Genomic DNA, 7,887 nt, shown 5'->3' with positions numbered 1-7,887 from the left:
CTGAGTTTACACACCTATAATATTCAATAATGGAACTTAGAAAAAATGGGGTATACAGATGAATGTCCATTTTGTACCTGTGTATTCAAAGTGCTTAGGATAGATATATAGTTGCTTTCTCTTAATGAATAGAATGATTTGTTCTAATGTTGTTTGTAAATAGGATCTCAAGTCCGCACCTTGTACAGCAATTAACCACTAAGAAGAATATATGCAGTGTGTTATTTGTTGAATCTGTACTTCCGATTTGATTTGAAACTGTCTCATTGCTATCTGTGTATCAATAAAATTTTGAAAAAAAATAAGAAATTGACAATGGTTGTTATTTTATTAATATTGCCTTCAAATTAGTTGGTTAGATTACCAGATATGGTATGCAAAATGGGAAAATAAAAAAAAATTCAAGCATTAACTATTCCTTTCAATAGGCCAGCAGAAATCAGGAGTACAATTATCCAAGCTATCCTTCATATATGCATAAATATAATTATCTTTTTCTCTTTTTTCTTTTATCCTTTTCCTCATCTCAGGTTTTTCTTCCAGTTGAACAGATTCTTTCCCTTTCATAGTATCCATTGTACCTTTCAGATTTTATTTACTCTTTCAAGTTTTCACACTAGTGATACAATACAATATTTGCACATGTGGGTCTGATTTATTTCACCTACCTTTTGACTTAGTTTTATGTCATTTTATTCTTTTTCTTCCAGAAATATTATTTATGTATTTGTTATTTTGTTCATATAGGAATCTACTTGTGCTCATGGTTTTGTTTGTCTGCGAATATCTGTAGTTCATTTGCAATGTTAAACAGCCTGGTTTCTGGAGCTAGTATCCTTGGTTGGGAATTACTTGTTGCTGGCACTGCAGGCGCTGTTTCACTCTTTCCTGAGCTTCCATTGCTGTAGTTGATGAATCAGTTCTCAGTCTTTGTTGGTGATTGCCTTTTTTTCTCTAGCTTTTAGCAACTGCAGATTGACTTTGATGTTCTGTGGTTTTATTTGTATGCATCGAGGTCTAGATTCATTGGAGTTTCTGAATCTAAGAATCTGTCTTTGTTTACTTATAGGAATGTTGTAATTATCTGTCAATGAAAATTTATTCTCTTTCATTTTCCCTCTTTTGTCCTCTACAGCATCAAGTAGATAAATGTGAGACCTTTTCATATTTCCTTCTGTGAGTCCTGGTCATACTTTTGTTTCATTGTTTATTTACTAGTTCCTTTGTGATTTCTTCAAGTTTATTTTCCAATTCATCAACTCCGTTCAGCTTTAAGAGCTATTTAACCCATTCACTCATTAATTTAATTGCTTTTTTATTTTCCGAAATTTTCATATTTCATTATAATTGTCTCTTGTTCCTTCAGTAATCATTCAAGGTCTTCTTATTTTTACTAGGTATATATTTCCTATTCTGAATTTGATAAATCTCCCACCCCCAGGCTTTGCTGGCCAATGCTGAAGTTCTTGAGGTCCGTGGTCAGAATGGTTTTCTCAGGAGGAAAACAAACCTCCTGTTTGTTTCTTCAGGTTTCTAGAACAACTGAAATTGTACATTCAGCTCATTCAGATAAACTTAAGTAGGGGTTGAGTTTATCTCTTGAGAGAGATTTTCCCCTACTATTTTCTCTTTCAACTATCAGCTAAGAGTGAAATGAATCAATCTCTTTTTGAAGGGTGGTTTTAGTTCTTATTTACCACTCAAGGAGTGGGTCATTACACTGAGGGTTTTTTTTTTTTATTGTATTTGGTATTTATTACACAGCTTGGACTTGTAGTGATTGTCCTGTTTTCTTTTTCTTTTTTAAATATAACTGTGTGTAGTAGCCCCTCAAAAAGGTACAACCTGAATTTTTTAAAAAAGTATTTTTGCAACAAAGAATTTTATCAGCTATACAAAGATCTGTGCATTTTTTATATTGAAGGTAATGTTGAGATGCACTTGAATTCACATTCTTAGCAAAACAGTTGCCTAAGCACACATTCACTCCACTTGCCATTATAGGACAGCCACTTATTCTTCATCTTCCTCCTCTTCCTCTTCCTCCTCTTCTTCCTCTTCCTCGTCCTCATCCTCTGGTTCGCTCTTCTTCTTGGAGCCTGTTGGCCTATCAGGGCCCTTCTTTCCTGCTTTACTTTTGCCCTTGGCACTGTATGCAGCAATATCCTTTTCATATTTTTCCTGTAGCTTAGCCACTTTTTGTTCATATGGTTGTTTATCTTTGACTGACTGTTCAGACCACATTTCACCCAATTTTTTTTGCCGTACCTCCAATGGACAGGCCCGTGTGTTCATTTTTGATCTTTGGGTGACATTCAAAGCAACAGAAAAAAGGCAGACAGTGGTCTTTTAGGAGCATTCTGATCTTTCTTCTTTCTTCTCTTATTGCCAGCTTTGGGAGGAACAGAATTTTTCAGCTCCCTGTCGTAGCAAAATTTATCATACTTTACCATATCTTCAAACTTCTACTTTTCTTTGGCAAACATGGTCTTCCATTTCTCTGAGCACTCCTTGGAAACCTCCCCAGTGCTGAGATTACAGGCATGCTCTACCACTCCGGGAAATGATGGCTCAGCATGCCCGGGGGTGGGGCTGGCAAAGAATGTGGTGCTGGCGATTGAACCCTGGTCCCTGAACTTGCCTAACCAGGCACTTAGTCTGCTGAGCTATCTCACCAGCTGAGGACACTGACTTTATTGAAGTATCTTGTGTCTAGTTTTCTAAACTTCTTAGGCCTTAGGTTTATCTTTTGTTATCTGAATATTTTCAGAACTTAAGCTCTTAGACAGCTAGTTAATAGGGCCCAACTAAGGTCTAAATGCAGTGCTTCTTGTCCTCATAGAAAATTTCTGGCCCCACCTTTACTCTTTTATAGCCATCTAAGCCATCTTAAAGAGGGAAGTTTTATATTAACCTAGTGTTGCAGGCAATTGAATTAGACAGAAATATTATAGGCAGTCAGACAGGGGAAGGTACTCAAGGAGACAATATAGAAGACAAGACCTTGCAACTGTGGAGAGACAGACACTTTGGCTGTGGGCCAGACCTCAAGACAAATGGGTAAATGAATGCTTACCTCCCTAAAGATAAGCATTTTTATTTTGTTCATATAGGAATTTACTTGTGCTCATGATTTTGTTTGTCTGTGAATAGGTTTAGTTCATTTGCAGTATTAAACAGTATTGTTTCTGGAGCTAGTATCCTTGGTTGGGAAGAACAAAGATGGTGGGTTGATCATCACCTAGAGAAGCCAGAAAGAGTCACTAATCCAAACCCTATGGATTAACCTCTGTTCTATATTTATGCCTGTTTACTGCATAACTCACTTTCCCATTTGGTCCTGAATTTAATCAATTTACTTGAGCAGTTGTGCTTGTAATCTTATTTGTTGACCATAATTTTGTCCCACCTCGTGTGTGAGTTCCTCTGTTCCCACCTTAGACCTGTCCCACCTCATGCTTTTGCTCTATAAAAATCCCTAGAAAAGACGGATTGCTGGGCAACCCCCTTCTTTCCTTCTCTTGGACAGAAGCTTCCTTTTCCCCAATAAATATATTTTGCTCTTGACCTCCATTGTTCCTAAAATTCATTTTTCAGTTTTAGAGAACATGAACTTGGCCCAGGTATCTTCCAGGTTGGGAATTTCATTCCCCTATATCACTATCCTTTGGAGGTGTCTTGCACTAGGGGTCATTTTATTAATGATCAGTCCCCATAGTGTCCAGAAAGAGAGACACTCATGTTCCTTGAAATAACACTGACCCTGGTATCTCAGTCATGGAGTCCCGCTAGCTAAGATCAGCATTATTGCTGTCGTGCTGGTGTGTTCTTCCCTAACCTGAGCAAGAGTTGCAAGGGAGAGAGTCAAAAGAGGATTGAACAAAAGTTTTTATTGTAGAATGAAAGCAGGAAATAGCATTTAAAGTAAAGCAAAAGCAAAAAGCCCAGGTGAATGAACCTGGGAGGGGACTTGAATGGCTTGCTAAAGGAACTCATTGTCTAGGGGTTTTTATACATGAAAATGACCACATATCAGCCAAATTGATGTCCACTTCTGGGGTTAAAAGTAGGAAAGTTTGACTTAGAAGTGAGCTATGGGAAGTTGTGATTCAAATTGTGACTTCAGGCACAATAAAGATGTTCTTCAGAGAGATCTGAATATCTTATTCCTGTGCAAGAAAGTCTCACTAGTCCAATGTGCCATTTTTGCTTGTTGAATCTCCAGTTCCCTGTCCATGGCCATCAAGTCCTCCACAGAATCCTTTCTGACTGCCTGTCCTGTCTATCCACATTCATCTTCCCTCATGTGCCAGTTATTATGCATGAACCCACACAATCAACCAGACCAGGCATTCTGACACAGGTATAAGATTTATTGGGGGCATCAAGCAGGCTGGCTGTGTAGCGGACCAAGACAGCACTGGATAAAGGGGGGCAGGAGACTTTGTAGGATCTTTCAGGGAGAGTGATTGTGAACAGCAATCACAGCCAGATTGCAGGTGGACATCATTGCAGGTGGACATCATTTATCTTCCTTGTGGTTTAATTTTATTTATGTCAGAAGGGAGTGAGCTGAGATCAACATGGGTCAAGGGGAAGTGAGCTGAGACCAGAGTACAATGTGGGGTAGGGTTGGGATTAGGGTTGGTGTAGGTTACCTAACAAACAAAGGGAGAGAATTTTTGGGGCAAGTTGCCTGGAAACTTGGAGTCCTGACCTATCATCCCAGACTCTATTTGATAGAAGAAGGGCAAAGAAACCATTTGGCTATTTCCTGCTGAATGGGGCCATTGTGGGTCCACAAGTCTGGGGATCAGGGTGAGGACTTGTCTTCACTAAAGGAGTCTCTTGGGGGAAGGCTTAGTAGGAGTAATCTGAGAAAAGCATTTGGTTAAAATTTTGGGTTGTTAATCTGGTGACAGTATTGTGGATGAGGGAAATGAAGTAGGGGGCTTTCATGAGCATAATAGCAAGCCCTGCAAGGGGCCCTAGAAGGGGAACAAGCCAAGGGATGATGGAGTTTTATGTATTGAGATGACACACAGAAACAGCTGTGTGTCTGTTTTGTGTTGCTTGTCTGGAGGTGTGTTGAACATGCGAGATTGGGGGAAGAGGGAAGTTGTAAAAAGGAGAAATCAATGGCTAAGGACTTTTTGGGAAGAGGATATTTGTGTGTGTTGTTGGGTATGGACAGGATGGCCATGAGATCAGGCCTTGGAATGGACACATACAGGCAACACTTGGTGAGGTTGGTGGTCTGGGTAGAAGCAAGAAGGGAGTCTTTGATCTGAATTTGTCAATTTACCATGAACATGTTGAAGGAGAAGAGTAAGGAAGGGGCAAATGATGGGCTTGAGTACCCTCTGATGTGTGGGGGCTATTGGTATTGGGGAATGCAGGGAAAGGCCATGGGATCTCTGAGGCACACCAGTTTAAGAATAGTAGGTGTGGCATGAGTGGGACTGGAAGTACCTCAGAGTATGTGGTCAACAAGGAAAGGGGGAGAGAGGAGCTGGCTGAACATTGATAGCACTGTGGGAAAAGAGGGGAGAAAGATATTGAACTTTTGGGTGAGATCTTTCCCCCTGAGAAATATGGAGTAGGTTGGATTTATAAGGAAATTATGAGTGAAGAACAGTTTCTGGAGTGAGCATGGAATGGGCCTGTCAGAAGGTATCATGTAGGTCAGCCGTTAACACCCACTATGGAGACTGTAGATCTAATATAGAAACTTTGGACTCAGGAAGAACACCATATGTGGTGTCCGTGTCAGCAAGAAAGGAGTTTTATTCTTACCTGAGATGTCCAGTAAGACTTGGGACTCTGACAAAGACACCTTGGTGTGGGCCATAGACCTCAAGCTCTGTTGTTTCTTTTCAGTGGCAAGACTAAGCAGGTCTTGATGGATCTGGCTGTAGCAAGTTTTCCTGTGAGGGCAGGGAATTGGATGACTTACCTGCTGTCTGGTGGACAGGGCAGTCGCATTTCCAGTGGCCCTCCAGATGGCAGGTTGGGGCAGGTTTGTGTCCAGTGTCCTTCTTTGCTGCACTTGCAGGAAGAGCTCAGGTGGCAACATTGTTTAGCATTATCTTGTTAAGATCTTACTTTGATGGGCATCCCTAGTGTCACAGCCAGAAGTTGGCACTTGTGTATAGTTAGTTTTGGTTTCTATTATTGAAGATGTGGAAAGTCAGGTTAAGTAAGTTTCCTTGTGAGGTTTGAGGCCGAGATTTGTCTTTTTAGGTTAGCGTGAATCTCATGAGCAGATTGGGATATAAAATAGGAATTAATAACAGTTGTTTTTTTCAGGAGAGCAATGTACTTGATTATCCAATATCTTTAAATATAAAGTGTGACCAGAGAACTGTTATTTCTTATCAACTATAGACATTTTAGCAGTTAAATTCGTGTAGAATGTTAACAGACAGTAGTTGAACTTTTACAGAGAACATTTGATATAAGCAGTCATAGGTAGTAGCGTCACTTAACTATCATAACAGATGATGAGAAACTTATCATTTAACTGATTTTGGCTTGACAGGAGCCTCTTATGAGTATCTAGAGCATAAGAGAAAGGCATAAATATAATTAATGTAGCAAATTTTATGAGAAAACCTTATTTTAATTTTTTTGCTTTTATCATATTATTAGGGGTGTCTTCGAAGGAGATTATTGGGGGCTCTCCACTTATGAACAAAGGTTAACAAGCCTCTATCCACCAGTCAAGAGTCCTGTCCAGTAATCTTTTTTTATTGTAATTGTAAATTAAGTTTTGGTATTATTTAGACCAGATGGTAACTCAGGAGAAAGCATGCTTTTAAGTCTATATTTTTAGAGCTCAAACAAAAAGAGGAACAGCTATTGGCAGAATGGTGTATAAACATATACACCACATACACAAATGCCTTTACAAAATCAGAGTGTACTCAAATATATTTCTGGCCAGGTTAAATTATGGTGACCTGTGTAAGTCTGTAATTATAAGACTAGCTGGAACTTTTGTAGGTCAATTAGCAGGGATCTCTTATAAGAAGAATTTTTTTTTTGCTTTTTCTTTTGTTTATTTTTTAATTTTAATTTTTTCACTCATTAACTTTATTGAAAATCAATAGTAATTATTTAGAAAATTAAAAATTGTAGTCAAATACTGAAATGTGAGTGATATAAGATAACAATAAAAATTATCTAAAATAAACATGAGTTTACAGATCATTCATATAATAGTTCACTCTGTGCCACAGTTAAAAACTTATATTCATGTAATTAAAATTTTCAAAGTAGAATGGAGTAGGCAATAAATATTTAGAGATTTAAAATTTCTGAATTTAGTTAAAATTATTGCACTACATTTCCAAGAAAAATGAATCTTTGCACAAGAAATATGAATAAAATCATACCAAGACACACACAAATGAAATTGTCCAAAACTAATTTTAAAGAAAAAAACATTAAAGCATATTCATAGAAAAAATATTAGCTATGGAAGAACAAAATTAAATAGTATCTTATTCTATATTAGAAAAAAAAAAGAGCAAGTGGGTAAGAAACTAGACTTATTTATTCAAAGGAGTAAAAAAAAAATGATCTGTCCTCACTGAATTTTATACTTAGCAAACATACCTTTGAAAACTGAAAGTAAAATATTTTCCAGTTATACAAATTAAAAATATTCTAGTACTTCCAGACATAGCATATGGAAAATAACAGATACCATAATCCAGAAGGCAAGAGAAGTTGTTGTATGGTCCTGGCTAAAGAATAAAGAGCTCTCAAAATGGTAGTCATGCAGGACTATGTAAAATATAATTATATTACACAAACCCATTTAAAAATACATTGACTTTCATAAAACAGTATCAATCTTATGTCAGGATATATATTTACTTA

At 37.7% G+C, this 7,887-nt stretch overlaps 1 protein-coding gene across 1 annotated transcript in view; it reads left to right on the top strand.

Annotated features, from left to right (window-relative positions):
- Positions 1-7,887, top strand: part of Pth2r (parathyroid hormone 2 receptor) — a 182,439-nt gene that overhangs the window by 80,528 nt on the left and 94,024 nt on the right. The window lies entirely within an intron of this gene.

This window comes from Octodon degus, unplaced genomic scaffold (genome assembly GCF_000260255.1).
Source record: "Octodon degus isolate 3935 unplaced genomic scaffold, OctDeg1.0 scaffold00016, whole genome shotgun sequence".
Lineage (NCBI taxonomy): Eukaryota > Metazoa > Chordata > Mammalia > Rodentia > Octodontidae > Octodon > Octodon degus.
This window is presented reverse-complemented; position numbering and strand designations above follow the sequence as displayed.